We start from the raw sequence: 15752 nt of genomic DNA on the forward strand, positions 1-15752 counted from the left end.
TATCCATAAGAGCATAAATAATTATAAAACAGAATTATATGATAAAGTATGATAAATGACGTGATAAATAATGGTAGAAATGGATGAAATAGGGGTTAAAGAGTGATAATAATAATTACAAACTAGCAGCCCAACATACCCCCAAACTGAATATATTGCATGCCCTCATGCAACCCAAGCCCTCTGTATTAACCAAGCAATAATACAAAAATTGTTCATCCCAACTCATGAAATGGATGGAACAAATAAATTCGTCCTCAAATAATGAATATTCAATTTTAGCAATGTTGATGAAGGTGTAACAAATTTTACATTGACATTCAACTATATGTATATGAAGTTGCAACAAAATATGATATAAGTAACAACAAAATTCATTAACCATTTTCTAAAAAACTACAAACCAGATTTTGCTGAAATTTTGCAAGTAAATTTCTATTATATTAATACTTCTCTAATCCAAAAATCAGATCGTTTTGATGCAGGGATCATGACATATAAGCAAAATGGCTGTAGGTGACAGTGCATGATTTCTGAAATTTGACAAACTAATTTAACTTGAAATTTTCTGGGTTTGTGTATTTTAGTGATACCTCTTTTTTATCCAAAAATCACAAGAATTCAGTTCATAGTTTTAAAGAGATACGCCAATCAATTTGTGTACTGTACAAAAATGAACTTGTATGCCTTAAATGAGAAAGAAAGTAGAAAACATTCATCATATGTAGCAATTGCTCCCCCAAACTGGAGAATTAGCATGCCCTCATGCAATGGTAGAAAACAAATTGAGGTGGTCGCTACCATTTGTTGAAATCTATACTTGGTGTAAAACAACATGGAATAAGGGAGGTGTTGAGAATGAAAAAGAAGATCAATGGATGATAAAGAATATGAATGGCATGGTCATAATAAATAAATAAATGAAAGGCACACACCCCCAAACTGAAAGAATCTATGTCTTTGAAAAATGGGAAGTGGTAAAGATGTGGAATGAATGATGGTAAATAATGTTCAATGTATTTTCATAAAATTCTCCTAAATTTGTAATAAATTAGAAAATTATGCTATTTTACCTCAAGTTTTACCTCCAAAAAGAAAAATGTGGAATGACATGTATGGATTGGCATTTGTTGAAGCTGATGTAAGCTGAGCAGATACTAAAAGTGATGCAAAAGTTGGAATCCAGGAAAGCACATCATGTCTGAACAATTGGTCGCGTTTGCGAGTTTCTCGAGCCTCGTCTGTTAGTTGCAATAGTATGGTCATGATGCGAATAGAATTCCGCCCATACTTGTTGTTCTCCTGTAAACAATTCACTATTCGGCATGCAATTTTCTTGAATCCACTGTGTTAGTTTTGAATAGCAACAAATAATATGAATGAAAGAATTATCAATACTAATACTAATATTGTGTTAGTTTTTTTTGTAGAAATGCAATACTAATATTTTGTCAATTTATCAAGTTATGGTAGAGTTCAATAATTATATCGCATGCTATCCCATAATGCATACATTCCCCTCTCCAATTGGAAAAGGGATTCCATGACCATAAAGCATATGAAGGGTGTTGTGTTGATGGAAAGGCAAGGGAATGAACAATACGACAGTAAATGAAGCAAAGTACACATATCAATGATAGGACGGTGAGAGGTATGGTTCTAATTAGAGCAGAGTGTGTAAACATAGTTATGAATAAGAGATAGGACGCTTTGGATTGATGATAAGTTATACGAAAAAGAAAGATGACAACAATATACCAAAAAGATGCTTTGTTGATGGTATTCTAGCTGAAAATGATGCGGTTGATTAGAAAACAATTTCTCATGCGGAAAGGTTCAAAACAGGGAAAAATTAAGGAAATAACTTCTCTAATAAAAAGAGAGAATAAGAAAAGGGTATTATAGTAATAATTGACGATAAGATATAACTTCAATACCATAAGTAGAGCCTCTGCTGCCAGAAGGCGTCCATAGCCTCAACAGGGTTGTTTTTTAACCCGTATGAGCCAGGATCCTCAATTTGTAAATGGAGAGTTCCAGTGATGTTCTACAAAAGAGATCAGTGTGCTAGCGTGGTAACCAGATAACCACACTGCCATTCACTGGGATGTAGTAAAAGTGATCAGGCCGGCTCATGATGAGACCTCCTATTCCAAAGATAATTTGGTTTTCCAATGGATCATAACCTTGGTGTGGTGGCCATAGTGGGAATGTCACTTCGCTACATCCTTATGAACATGGTAGGTTGGCTCTTAATGAGACCCCCTATCCTTTATCTGTAGGCAAAATTTTTCCGTAATTACATATTTTTATGAGAAATAGAGGGAGGCTCAGTACTCCTTAAGAGTAGGGATGGTGGAAGAAGTTGAACATGTCAATAGAAAAAAATATACCCATAATCTCATTTATTACAGACAGAGAAGATTATAACTAGGAAGGGTGGAACCAGCATGGTATTAAGATGATCAATTGGTGTCATGTACAACAGAAAACAATGCAGTAAAGTATTATATAAATAATTGTGTCCCTTTTGAGAAGAATCTATCATCAAGGAGCTGTCCTGTTAAAGATAATAAGGTGAATGATATTAACTCGCTTCAATAGAATCCATAATTCATGTCCTCATAAAAGTAGTGTACTTCATGCCATGAAAGGGAATTAGTACAATGTGGTTGAGATAAACTAGGAATAATCCCATAGGAGGAAGGAAGGGTTGTTCTTGAAAATACTCCCAAAGTGTTGTTCCCTTTAAGGAACAACAAAAACGCTCGAAAAAGTGTTGTTCCTTGTAAAGAACAACAAAGAAAATGGACGCCAAAAAGTGTTGTTCCCGAAAATACTCCCAAAGTGTTGTTCCCTTTACGGAACAACAAAAACACTCGAAAAAGTGTTGTTCCTTGTAGAGAATAGCAAAGAAAATGCACGTCAAAAAGTGTTGTTCCCTATAGGGAACAACAGAAAATGCATACGAAAAGCGTTAGGGAACAGTAAAAAAATACACACAAAAAAGTGTTGTTCCCTGTAGGGAACAACAAAAAAATGCATGCGAAAAAGTGATGTTCCCTATAGGGAACAACAAAAAATACACACAAAAAAGTGTTGTTCCTTATAGGGAACCGCAGTTGTTCCCTATAGGGAACAACAAAACAATACACTCAAAAAAAGTGTTGTTCCTTATAGGGAACAACAGTTGTTCCCTATAAGAAACAGTAAAAATACACACAAAAAAAATGTTGTTCTTTATAGGGAACAACAATTGTTCCCTATAGGGAACAACAAAAAAATACACACAAAAAAAGTGTTGTTCCTTATAGGGAACGGCAGTTGTTCCCTATAGGGAACAACAAAAAATACACACAAAAAGGTGTTGTTCCTTATAGGGAACAACAGTTGTTCCCTATAGGCAACAAAAAAAAAAATTGATGTTCCTTATAGGGAACAGCAGCTGTTCCTTATAGGGAACAGCAGCTGTTCCTTATAGGGAACAATTGTTGTTCCCTATAGGGAACAACAAAAAATACACGCAAAAAGTGATGTTCCTTATAGGGAACAACAGTTGTTCCCTCTAGGGAACAACAACTATTCCCTATAGGGAACATCAACGAAAAATAGGGAAAAAACGACAAACAATCATCTCTAGTGCTCTAAGCAAATACAATCAAATAGAAAAAAAAAACAATTGTATGTACAAGTTTCAAAAATAAATTCTTTACGAGAATAGTGTTGTCAAATAATGACCTTCTACAATGAGAATTTGCATGGTGGGGTCCTCACTGTTCAATTTCCAATGGAGCGGAAACTACAATTTGAAGTAAGCAACACCTAAAACACAAAACATAAGACAAATCAGAAAAGAAACAACACTTTATTTTAAAAACAATATGTAAATAAATGTTGGGTGCTAAAAGGTGCCTTTTAAAACTCCTATTTATCCCACATTAATTATCAACCCAGGAAAGTCCTCTTATTTCAAGAGTGTACACAATATGCGCATGCTATAATCCTAGAGAGTAATGTTTCTTAAAATGTAGTATACATATTTGATACAAGAATAAACAGATGCATCTAATAAACTGAAATTACAATTATTAAAGGAAATATGACATCTAAGCTTCAAAACTCAATCCTCTACTGAAATCAAATCTCACACAAGAAATTCAATTAACAACAACATCAACCAAGAGCACAGTAGCAATAACTCATCTCTTGCTAGCTGATTCAATCTAAATCATGCCCAATCTCTACGAAGCAATCCAGATGGAAATGATATCAATCTGAGAGTTGAATAGCAATAACCAAACTCTTTACAGTTGATTAAATCAGTCCGAATAATTATGTAAGTAACTTAATCTGAAATGAATGTAAACTGAATCAAACGACACTGCTATAAATCATATAAAGCAAAGATATTCTGTCAATGCAAGAAAACAATAAATAGCGAAGGAGATAAAATCACATAAAATAGGAAAACTATCAAACCATCACACTTGTGAGAATCATAAATGCATGGCACAAAGGAAGTAGTTAAATCCACCAGAGGCCAGGCCCTTAGCCGCCAACGAACCCTGCTAGTTTACTTCAGATAAGGCGAATGAACAACTACCTCAAATTATATATTAATCATTGAATTTTAGTAACATTACAATATGATCGTGTTCTCTTGACAACACAAGTCTGTAAATTAAAATTACAATTTTAAATCACAAGGATTGCTTCCCTTTCCTCCTATCGTATCCTATCCTATCTCTAATAATCCCTATAATAATCTCCCCCCTCTTTGATCTCTGTTCTTATTTAAATACACAGAGAGCAGAGAGAAGATACAACATATATGATTACAAAATGACTCCCATTACAAAATTGGATTGTTCACAACAAATTGATCGACAAGATCATATCTGAAATATCTTTCCATCAGCATTCAATAGGAACAGGTCAAATTTGGTATTGCAATTGGAATAATTTGGAAATCGGCCGCAACAGCGAAACCGAGAAAAACGTTTTCAGAGGACCTTCTGTTTCTCTTAATACGGATCAAATTGGGGAAACCTGCTAATTAGAAAACTAATTTGGTGCATTCTAAACAAAACGCATGTTTTGGATTTTCCAGATTCTTCTCCATTTGCCCGAAACGTCCAATGCAAAACTATCACTTCTTATTCCAGAGAATTTCTGAGTTGGCACATTTAATGATGAGCTAGAGATCAAATCTGCAATCTGGAAAATATCTTGAAGGCTAAAATGGTGAGTGAAGTTACAAAAAATTTATTAATAAACCATCATTGGTAAAAACATGCATAATAATCAATTTATTAAAAATAAAGGAGAAGAAATAATATTTATCCATAAGAGCATAAATAATTATAAAATGGAATTATATGATAAAGTATCATGAATGACGTGATAAATAATAGTAGAAATGGATGAAATAGGTGTTAAAGAGTGATAATAATAATGACAAACTAGCGGCCCAACACAGATCACTATTTATATGCAATGGTAAAACATATTATGAATTTAGTATTTGTAGATTTACCCATGCACCAACATTCCTTTACAATATCATTATGGATTTCATGGTAATTGGTACTGGGACAGAGTCTGTAATTTTTCCTCCTAGCCATAGACAATCTGCCAGAAGTCCCTTCAAGAGACTATCAACCCTAGCCTTGATAGTCTGAATGACCACAAAACTAGGTAATAACAAGGATTCCCAAGGTCTAACAAACCTCCACCCTTGTAGCTTAAATAACTATTCATTTACATGCTAGTCTAGGGTTTCCAAATATAAGTCAATTGTACCCACTAGACAAAGAGGGATTGTAGAGGTGAGTGCTTCGACCCTCTCTTAATTCAGGCTAGTCGAGAGATTCCAGAGGTATTCACCTCCACCAATCAGCTAAAGAGGGATTCCATAGGTGAGATCCTCCACCGTCTCTTAGTTCAAGCTTCATACATCAAATTTTCATTCTAATCTTATTTACACAGTAAGACTATTCAATTAGAATAAGTGAGTCAAAGTTTTATTGCTACTTAATATTCAAGCCATGAAGTATAAATTCAAACATTTATACATAGAAATGATCTTGCTTGCAGTAACTCACCAGGAGAAAGTCATTGACCTATGTCCTCAATTCTTCTTAATGTGTAGGTCTTCCTTGCCCTCATTAATGTATTGTGCACATGACCAAGTTCATTGCGCTATTATCTACTCTTGGTGTTTCCCTTCAATTCCTCTTCTTAACCTTCATTTTTTCTCTTTCTTCTTTTATTATTTGGTTTCAATTTCGAATTAGTTAGGGCTCCCTAAAGTTGGTTAGATTCTTGCCTCACGTACCTTAACCATCACTTAAACGAATGTTATTTCATTTACACATTATTTTTTGTAATGTGTTTATGATGACCTGTATAGGTGTATGCATCATTTTCATAACAACATTGATGGTACTCACACACATATATTTATAAATATATTTATAATAAACAATGTAAACTTTGAAATTAGAACTCTAGCCAAAAAACCCCAAAAATACATTAAAAACAATGCTAAAAACGAAAGGTTTGTATACTGCAATGATGTTTTTTCTTTTTAGGTTCAATTTTCAACATTTTAAAAAAATGGCAGTAAAACCAAATTTTTGTGTGCAAAAAACAATTGTTTTTGAAGAAAAAAACACACTAATGTTTTGGGTAGAATAACATTTTTCTTTTCCAGGTATAATTTCAAGACTTTTTAGTAATGACGATAAAAATAAAAGAATGGGATTTGAAACACATTAAAATTCCATTAGTTTCCATCCATGTTGTTAAACATATAATAACATGACACTAAAGATCGCTAAAATTATAATTTTTTTCAACCATTACATTAAACATACAAAAAAATTGGAAAATTTTCAACCATAGGATTTAAAAACTCTAAGTTTTCAAGACATTATGGACAAATTACATGACTAAATTAATCAAAATGTTAATACTTATATATTGAATGAAACATAAATTATATCTCTTAGTTATTGTTGCATTGTAAATATTCTAAACAATAAAAATCATCATAATTAAAACATATAATCCAACAAACATAAAAATGACTCATAACTTCATTTAACACCATATGGGAATCAAAATTTTCATTTCAAAAAATGATGCAAACATTAGTTATATAAATTGTCTTAGAAAATTATTCAAAATGACTCATATTTTCTTACACACCATCAGAATTCACATCTTGAAATGAATGACTGGATGCAGATGAAGATGTTTCATATTCTTCTCTTTCATCAACTAGTGCTCCATCTACATCCACATGTATGCCCACCATTTCAGGTTTCAAAATTCTTCTGGATCTATGACTCATTTCAGCAGACTCCCACCTCAACATTGTTCCTTCTGGTAACAACCCCTTTAGAATCTCTATCATATTGAAGCGAATAGTTCCTCTCTTTGTTAAATTGAAGTCATAAACAAGTATGTCAACATCCTCCAATTTTAAGAGGTCTGTGCGGTGACGATTTATATTTGTACCCTTTCTTTTTCTCTTTCTGCCAATTTTTTTATTAACTACCATCTTTGGCTTGTACACGCCATTGAATGGGTGTGTATTTGTGGCATACCAATGTACTTCAACACCTGCAACATCTTCACTTTTTGTAATGACCTTTATAACCTTAGCAACCCAAAATGGATAGCCATTGGGATCTCCATCTACTAGCACTGCGATCATGCAACCCTCCTTAATATTTTGTACTGAACCCTTGTAAAGGTCTTCCATGGCTTCACATTGTGCATAAGATCTTATGGGACCACTATGAATTTCTCTTTCCACTACCTATGAAGAATTAATAATACCTTGAGAGCATTGTTGTTCAACAATGTTTCTTTCCTCATGTTCATTTGACACATTGTGTGGCCAAATAAATGGAGTTTTCAAAGGTATATCTTCATTTCTTGTTCTTGAAATTATATCACTTTGATTATTGAAAGATGACTCCCACCAAACTGAATCAGCAATACCAAAGTACTCATATGTATATCTAATACATTTTTTAATTACTTTGAGGCAATTAGAATAATTTATATCTCTATTCTGCCTGCGTGCATTATGAACTTCAGCAACCCATTGTAATAACAATATATTTGATGAAACTATTGGATGATCTCGAACGAACTTTAAAAATGCCAAACCTGATGACACCACCCATTCTACAGTAGTTGAATACTTCTTGCCCCATATTAGTGTTTTCCCATCAATTTTTTTGATACAAATTTGATGTTGGAAGCTAATGTCATTAAGTTGTTCAATGCATTTCTCATCACCATGCGATCCTAGAATAAACCTTCACATGTCAATAGTTTCCTCCAACACATCGAAAATTGGCTTTGACATGTATGATTTATTAATACATTCAATTAATGATGGAGAGCTCCCAACTTCCTTCCTCCACAATGTCAACGAAAAAGGAGTGAAAATTTGATCAATATGGTCATGAGTGTGCCCAACCAGAAGGAAGCCAACCTTTAATTTCTAAAAAATTCTCAATTCAACAAACCTGTTTAGATATCCAAAAACAATATTTTTTTTTTTCAGGACAAGTGTTGTCCAATTGTAGATAATAAGCTTCAGGAAGATTCCCAGACCAATGAGAAATCACATCATGAATTATGGTTATTGTTAGATTTTCATAATTATGAATATTTGGAGTTGTGAAGCATACCCTTGGCAACATTTTCCCATTGAAGACCATACAACCGACCAAGTGATACTGAGTAAAATTTTCTTCCTGTAAACTTTTGGGTGTGCGAACAAAATGTGGTAGAAGTGTTTCCTTGTGGTCCATACCATCAATTATCAAACCCAAATATTTATTTGGATTATCATAACACTTCTTTCGATGCGTGTACAACTTTTTCCTTTGAGTTGTTTTTTGTTTGTGATGCTCTTGAAGAGCTTTGACAATGGAATCTACACAACATAAAAGAAAGTCATTAATAAATATGTTTTCATAGTTGATGACTTTACAAAGTTAAAAATTAATGTTATAAATGCTTACCTCTTCCTTGCCCTTGACATTTATCCCTTTTTTATTTAAGAGAAACACATGTACTACAAATTCCCATCTTTTTCTTCTTAGGAATATGTGTTTCCGGGAAAACCAGTGTCTTTTCGATCTGCTAGTCCCATTAGGATTGGCAGCAATCCTAGAAACAAACAATCAAAGGAAGTTGTGATTTCCTTTATGTATGATAGATAAGAGAGAAGCAAGGGGACCAACTTGGATCTTCCGCTTGACTCCCTGCTTGATTTCTCTCCCCCTTGATAGAGCTTGCAACTCCTCTCCTACTTGTCCCGCTTAGAGAATACTTGTAGAGACAAAGTAACAAAACACCATCAAAGCATCTCGATCTATTATATCATAAACAATGCAGAATCAGAAATACATTGAACATACAATGGCATTCATAAATAACAAGATTCACAAGTACACGATTGTATGGAGGAAAACTCAAAGAACTTTATTAAAGTAGAAGGGAGAATTACAACCTAGCTGTCTAATCTAGCATCATCCTCCCAGCATCAAAGCCCTCTTCACCTCATGAAAAGCAAGATCACCCGAAAATACAATGCTTCTTCTCAAAGACAAACTATCAACACTTCCTTACAAATTACAAAATTCCAGCCTTTAGATCTCTCAAATGAGGGATCCATTTATAGATGTCTGCAAAGGTGTGAGTCATCTCTGGGTTTTTGATTAGTTTCATTCCACTTGTAGTTATTGGTTCCACTTGCAGATTTCTTGGATCTCTTACTCATCCGTGGGCAAATTCATAGAGGCAAGTGTCATAGGAGAAGTTTCTAGAAGATTCCATGAGTATCCACTTAGCAAATTGTCTTAAACATTTGTCCATTCTCGCTCATCACACCCCACAGAAGGCTTCTTCAGTATGCATCGCACCTGGCTAGTGTAGGAGTCAGTATGCATCACACCCTGACTGTGGAGCAGTTAGTATGGTCCAGTTTTGGCCAGTTCTGAGTGGTTTTTCATGTGGAACTTCTAGGGAATGATGTAATCAGTTGACGATGATATTTTAGGGTATAAAACAATGCTTTAAGGGCTTAAATATCCCTTGGTTTATCGACATATAAGATTGGGTTTGCAGTGCCCAAATATGTCTATAACAGTTGCCCCTTAAAGCATGAAGTCGTAAATCTTTTGATGTCACGTGAAATGCTTTATCATGAGCTTCTGAGGTATTTGAGCTGGAAGGTGACATGTATAAGATACAATACAATACATCATCATCTTATTATTTTCATGATCTAGCTGAGGCGGGCATTCCCATGCTCAGCTTTATAAATTCATTTTCATGTACATAGGACAGATAATCGTCTACAATTGCAGACTAGTGATTCTTTATATGTAGATTTATCATCCCTTAGCTTGGATGATCATCTGTGCAACTTCTATGTACATTTGATGTCTTTATATTCCTGAATATATCTTAGCACGGATTGATGAAACTAGATCCGGGGTCTTCAAACTCGTTCAATCTTCGCCCGATGTACAAGTCGATCCATGTGAAAAGATGTCCTGAAGTCATACATGGAAAGACATCGCCTGATTATGAGCCAATAATGTAAGCTGTTAACAGGCGCGAGAGGAATCACCGATAATGGTAATGACCCTCAAGGTACTACAACACAATTCACGTGGTGTGAATATATGATCCGATGTCGAACACCACGCAAAATCTCTCGGTCGAAGGCCATTGATGTAAACCTGTCGTCGGAAGTGAGAAACTTGTCGTTGAGGCATGCAAGCTTAAAAGTATTGAAAGGGTTGTTTCTAAGTCAACTTCTTGGATAATGAGCTGATGTCGGCAAGAAGTGACCTGTCGTAGGAGGGCCTTAATGTATCCCACATCAACGACATGAAACGAAGCAAATGATTTTCTGGAGCTGAAAACGATCTAATGATACAAGGTTCAGGAATGGCGGCCATGAAAAATGGAGGGTGAAGGTATTGTAGTGGATGAGACATTAACTGGATGGTGAATTCTCTGAATGACTTCTCTTGAACATATCGGTGACACTGAGATGGATTGGTAGCGTTAACCCCAAAAAATGGATGGTATGGAAGACCAATGGTGATATGACCGATGAACGAAATAACCCAACCCGACTCAATCATGGTGATGGAGTGAAAGTGTCATGTTCAAGAGCGACCTGCTACCAATAAAATTCTTCAAGCTTTCTTCCATTTTTCCCCAATCATTGCTGACCAGTACCTCTTTATTTTTGTCAAGCTTGAGGAGGATAACATATGCTTGTTCTATAATTTTCCCTTCGGGCAAACCTGTCGCTATGTTTTAGCGAGCCTGGCAATAGTGAAACTCATTCTTGTCTGGGTTGACAAGTTTGTCGCTATTGTTTTAACGAGTTTAATGACAAGGATAACTTCGTCCTTTTCATGTTTAGAGAGTTTGAAAAGGGACAAAAAGGAAACTCTAGCAGTCCTTTTTCGTAGTATAATCCCTTAAGTACGAAAACGTATAAAATAATACGCAAGGGATGACTTTTCGATCACTTTAGGGGGCCGAAAAAGACAAGCGCTCGATTTTTTTTGTGGGATAATCCCCCAGGTCCAAAAATATTAAAATATACAGGAGGGATGGCACTTCCAATCACTTTAGTGAGCTGGAGAGGCCAATTTCTCGACAATCTTTTCATATTTAGCGAGTCTAAAAAGACTTTAAAGGAGGCTCGTTTTTTGAGGAGCGAGTGGCTTTTAGGGTAGCAAATTGGTTTTGGGTAATCTTGGAACTTCTCAAAACATGGTGATGTGAAGAGGGTAGCTAACAGGACCACTCATTGCATCTGTTCCTCAAAATGGTAAACAATCAAGTGGAAGCGTATGATCGGCCAAAAGAAATGGAGGTGATGGCAGGAACACAACCAAGGTTCAAAAGGCAGCTAGAATGGCAATCACAAAGGTTATTTACCGAATGTGGGTTCCTTTTTTTTAACGAGCTTGAACTCTGGGGGAAAATATCCTCAGTGGTTGGTTTATTTTTTAACAAGCTTGAACCTTGCAGAAACATTGCTCATTTTCCTTTTTACGTAAGCTAGGAATGACCAAACTAAAAAGCTAGTAAAACTAGAAAGCTAAGGAACTACTGAGGTTAGGTAGGATGGTTTCGTCTGCGGAATGGTTCAAACACTTCCTTTGCTTTGTCTGTGCACTACTGACAAAGGTGAATGGTGGATCAGACCAATCACCTAACCTAAGAAGTTGAAAAAACTAAAAAGCTAAAAAATCTAAAAAGCTAAAAAAATGAAATTGGTCATTTTTCGCTTGCATAAAAAGGTTTGCATGCCCCCAGACATTGAGAAAAGGAGAGTCTCCAGTAACCATATGGGAATCATTGTGGTTAAGCAGGATTGTTTTGAGGAACGAGTGGCGTTTAGGGTAGTGAACTGGTTCTAGGTAATCTTGGAACTTCTCAAAACATGGTGATGTGAAGAGGGTGGCTAACAGGACCACTCATTGTTGCTGTTCCTCAAAATGGTAAAAATCAAGTGGAAGCCTATGATCGGCCAAAAGAAATGGAGGTGATAGCAGGAACGCAACCAAGGTTCAAAAGGCAGATAGAATGGCAATCACAAAGGTTATTTACCAAAGGTGGATTCATTTTTTTTAACGAGCTTGAACTCTGGGGGAACGCATACTCAGTGGCTGGTTTGTTTTCTAACGAGCTTGAACCTTGCGGAAAAATTCCTCATAAGCGGGTTTATTTTTTAACGAGCTTGAACCTTGTGGAAACATTGCTCATTTTCCTTTTTACGTAAGCTAGGAACGACCAAACTAAAAAGCTAGAAAAACTAGAAAGCTAAGGAACTACTGAGGTTAGGTAGGATGGTTTTGTCCACAGAACGGTTCAAACGATTCCTTTGCTTTGTCTGCGTGCTACCGAAAAAGGTGAATGGTGGATCATACCAATCACCTAACCTAAGAAGTTGAAAAAACTAAAAAGCTAAAAAATGTAAAAAGCTAAAAAATCTAAAAAGCTAAAAAAATGGAATTGGTCGTTTTTCGCTTGCATAAAAAGGTTTGCATGCCCTCAGACATCGAGAAAAGGAGAGTCTCCAGTAACCATATGGGAATCACCGTGGTTAAGTAGGATTTTTTTTGTCAACAGTTAGACAAAAACACTTCCTTGGCTGTGTCTGCTAATTAGACAAAGGTGAGTGGTGTGTCAGACCAATCACTTAACTTACAGGGAAATTCATATGGTAGGATGGCTTTATCAGTGGTTAGACAAAACACTTCCCTGGCTTCATCCACAGAGTGGACAAAAGTGAATGGCGTGGGATGGCACTTCCAATCACATAACCTACAGGGAAACCTATCTTTTCAGCTGGGTTCGTCTGCCAAATGGACAAGGGTGCATGCCCCCTAAGCTTCGTTACATTAACTGGACTACTCGCTGCAATCTGGTGGATGGAATGAAGGTTGAAGAGACACTCTTGATGAAAATAGACCATTTAGGGATGATGTTTGACTTGGAGCTGTGTTTGAACTGGGAAATGAAAGTTGGTCAACAAGCTGGACAATTTGGCCTTCATGCGAGAAACACATCACTCGAAAGAGTGTGGAAACAATGGCTTCCATGCTGTAAACATAGTCACATCCAAGGAGCAGATTGTAATCTAATGGTCCTTGGACTACCATCACGTTCAAGTGAACGATTTTCCTTATCAAAGTTATGGGTAACTTAGGAAGGATCCTTAACGGTCAACTGGTTCCTTTGTTAAAGCCTGACAAATTTTATGTAACAAGTATAAGCGATGGCAAACCAAGTGCTTTCCAAGCAGTTGAGGAAAGGATACTCACTAAAGCCCCTTCATCTATGATGGTGATAGACACGACCATTTTGTACACTTGTACTATGATCCAGAATGGTACATTAGAAGGAAGGCGGGATCTCGCTAGTTGATTCCAATCGAAGGAAGCGACTAGACTACTTGGAGGGGGTACCGAATAAATGGTTGAATGAACCCCTTGAGTAGTGGGAACTGGGGGTTCTCTTCCTGTTGTGAAGGAACAGGCGGATTGCCCCCAAGTTCATTAGACTCTAAAGTGACAAAAAGAATTTGAACAGTATCGTTCTCACTCTCTTTGGGAATGGTATCATCTGAAGGTGGATCTTCTGAAGGTAAAACTAGGTTGACTGCCATCTCAACCTGTTGACTTTGGTCCGGTATGGACTCAGAAGATTCACTTTCAACGATAGTTGTTTCGACTAACGGTTGAGTTATGTCAGTTGGATTTTCAACTAGTAAAGGACTTGAGGTGAATTTCTTGTATCCAGATGGAATTCGCTACAATGAAGCAAGAAGATTACACAAGACTCTTTTCGCCTCATCCAAAAAGGGACAACGGGGAAGGTGATGGTCCCCTTCACATAATCCACATGGAATTTTTACCTTTCCTTTCTGTCCAGGAACTTCATTTTTACTAGTTGATGGTGTGCTGTCAACATGATCACCAGAAGTTTATGACACCAGACGGTGTGAACAAGGAGACCATTCTCTCAAGATCCACGGAATGCAAGGACAATCTTGATGAAAATGGTTTCCTCTGCAAATTACACAAGGATATCTGGGAGATTTAGTGTGCGGATTTTCACCAGATGATTCATGGTTGCCCCCTTGCTTAACTGACTTCTTCTTCTTCTTCTCTTTCCCTTTCTTCTTCTTCTCAGTCACTTGGTTACTAACATCACTATTTTCACCAAGCGAAGAGGAAGAAGGGGAGGGAGAAACAAATGAAGATGAAGGTGAAGGGCCAACTTTAGTATTAACTGGTTGCTCATTCGATTGATGAGGAATTATGGTATTTTGAATGACAGAGGTTGAGAAAAGCCATAATGGCAGGCCAATTGTGATTCCCAGAAGGGACAATGTGGCCATATATGGAGCACCAATATCTCCCCAAGAGGAGAAAGGACTAGGATTCCCCTCAAAAGGGATTTCTTGATTGGTAGACTCCATTATATCAACCTAAGATCAACGAAGGAATAGGGATGATATTCCGAATTTAATAAATTTTAATGATGCTTTGACACAACTTTGCTTTTTCAATTTTTAAGAGTCCAGAAAAAGCTAAAGATGACTCTAGTCCCCTTCGATTTTTAATGAGCCTGAAGTGACAACTGCTCAGATGGACCTTTTCTTTTAAGGAGTCGAAAAGGAATGAAAGTGACTACTCTGGAAATCTAGACAGAGGGATTACCAAACCAATCGCAAAACTGCAAAAATACACCTTGGTGATAAATTAAAGAGAAATTACGAAGGACTTATGTACGGCAGTTAATCTTCCCGAATGTTGTGTTCAGTGCATTGTGATCGATAGGGTGGCAGACATAGCTTCCTATGGATAAAGGATATAAGCCTATTGTGGTCTCCCAATATATACTCGACGGTACAGGGAGCACATGTCCATGCTAGCACTTGTCGTATCAAAGAGGAGGAATCACCCAACCTTCGATGAAAATGATAGTTACTAGATTTTACGATGCCAGAACACGTCTCTAGCCTAGACCTCTAGATGTGTTGCATTAGGTTCCAAAGCGTTGTTAAGTTCATTGAAATTTATTTTAGAGTTGATCTTGCTTAGAAGTTTTCCTTTCAAGGTTCACCGCGTGATGTAGATGTAAAATTCCTAAATATGCAATGTAAAATGATAAACAAT

The sequence above is a fragment of the Pinus tabuliformis genome, chromosome 2_1, assembly GCF_031772625.1.
Source record: "Pinus tabuliformis cultivar Carrire ecotype Pingquan chromosome 2_1, CPIR1, whole genome shotgun sequence".
In the NCBI taxonomy this organism is placed as follows: domain Eukaryota; kingdom Viridiplantae; phylum Streptophyta; class Pinopsida; order Pinales; family Pinaceae; genus Pinus; species Pinus tabuliformis.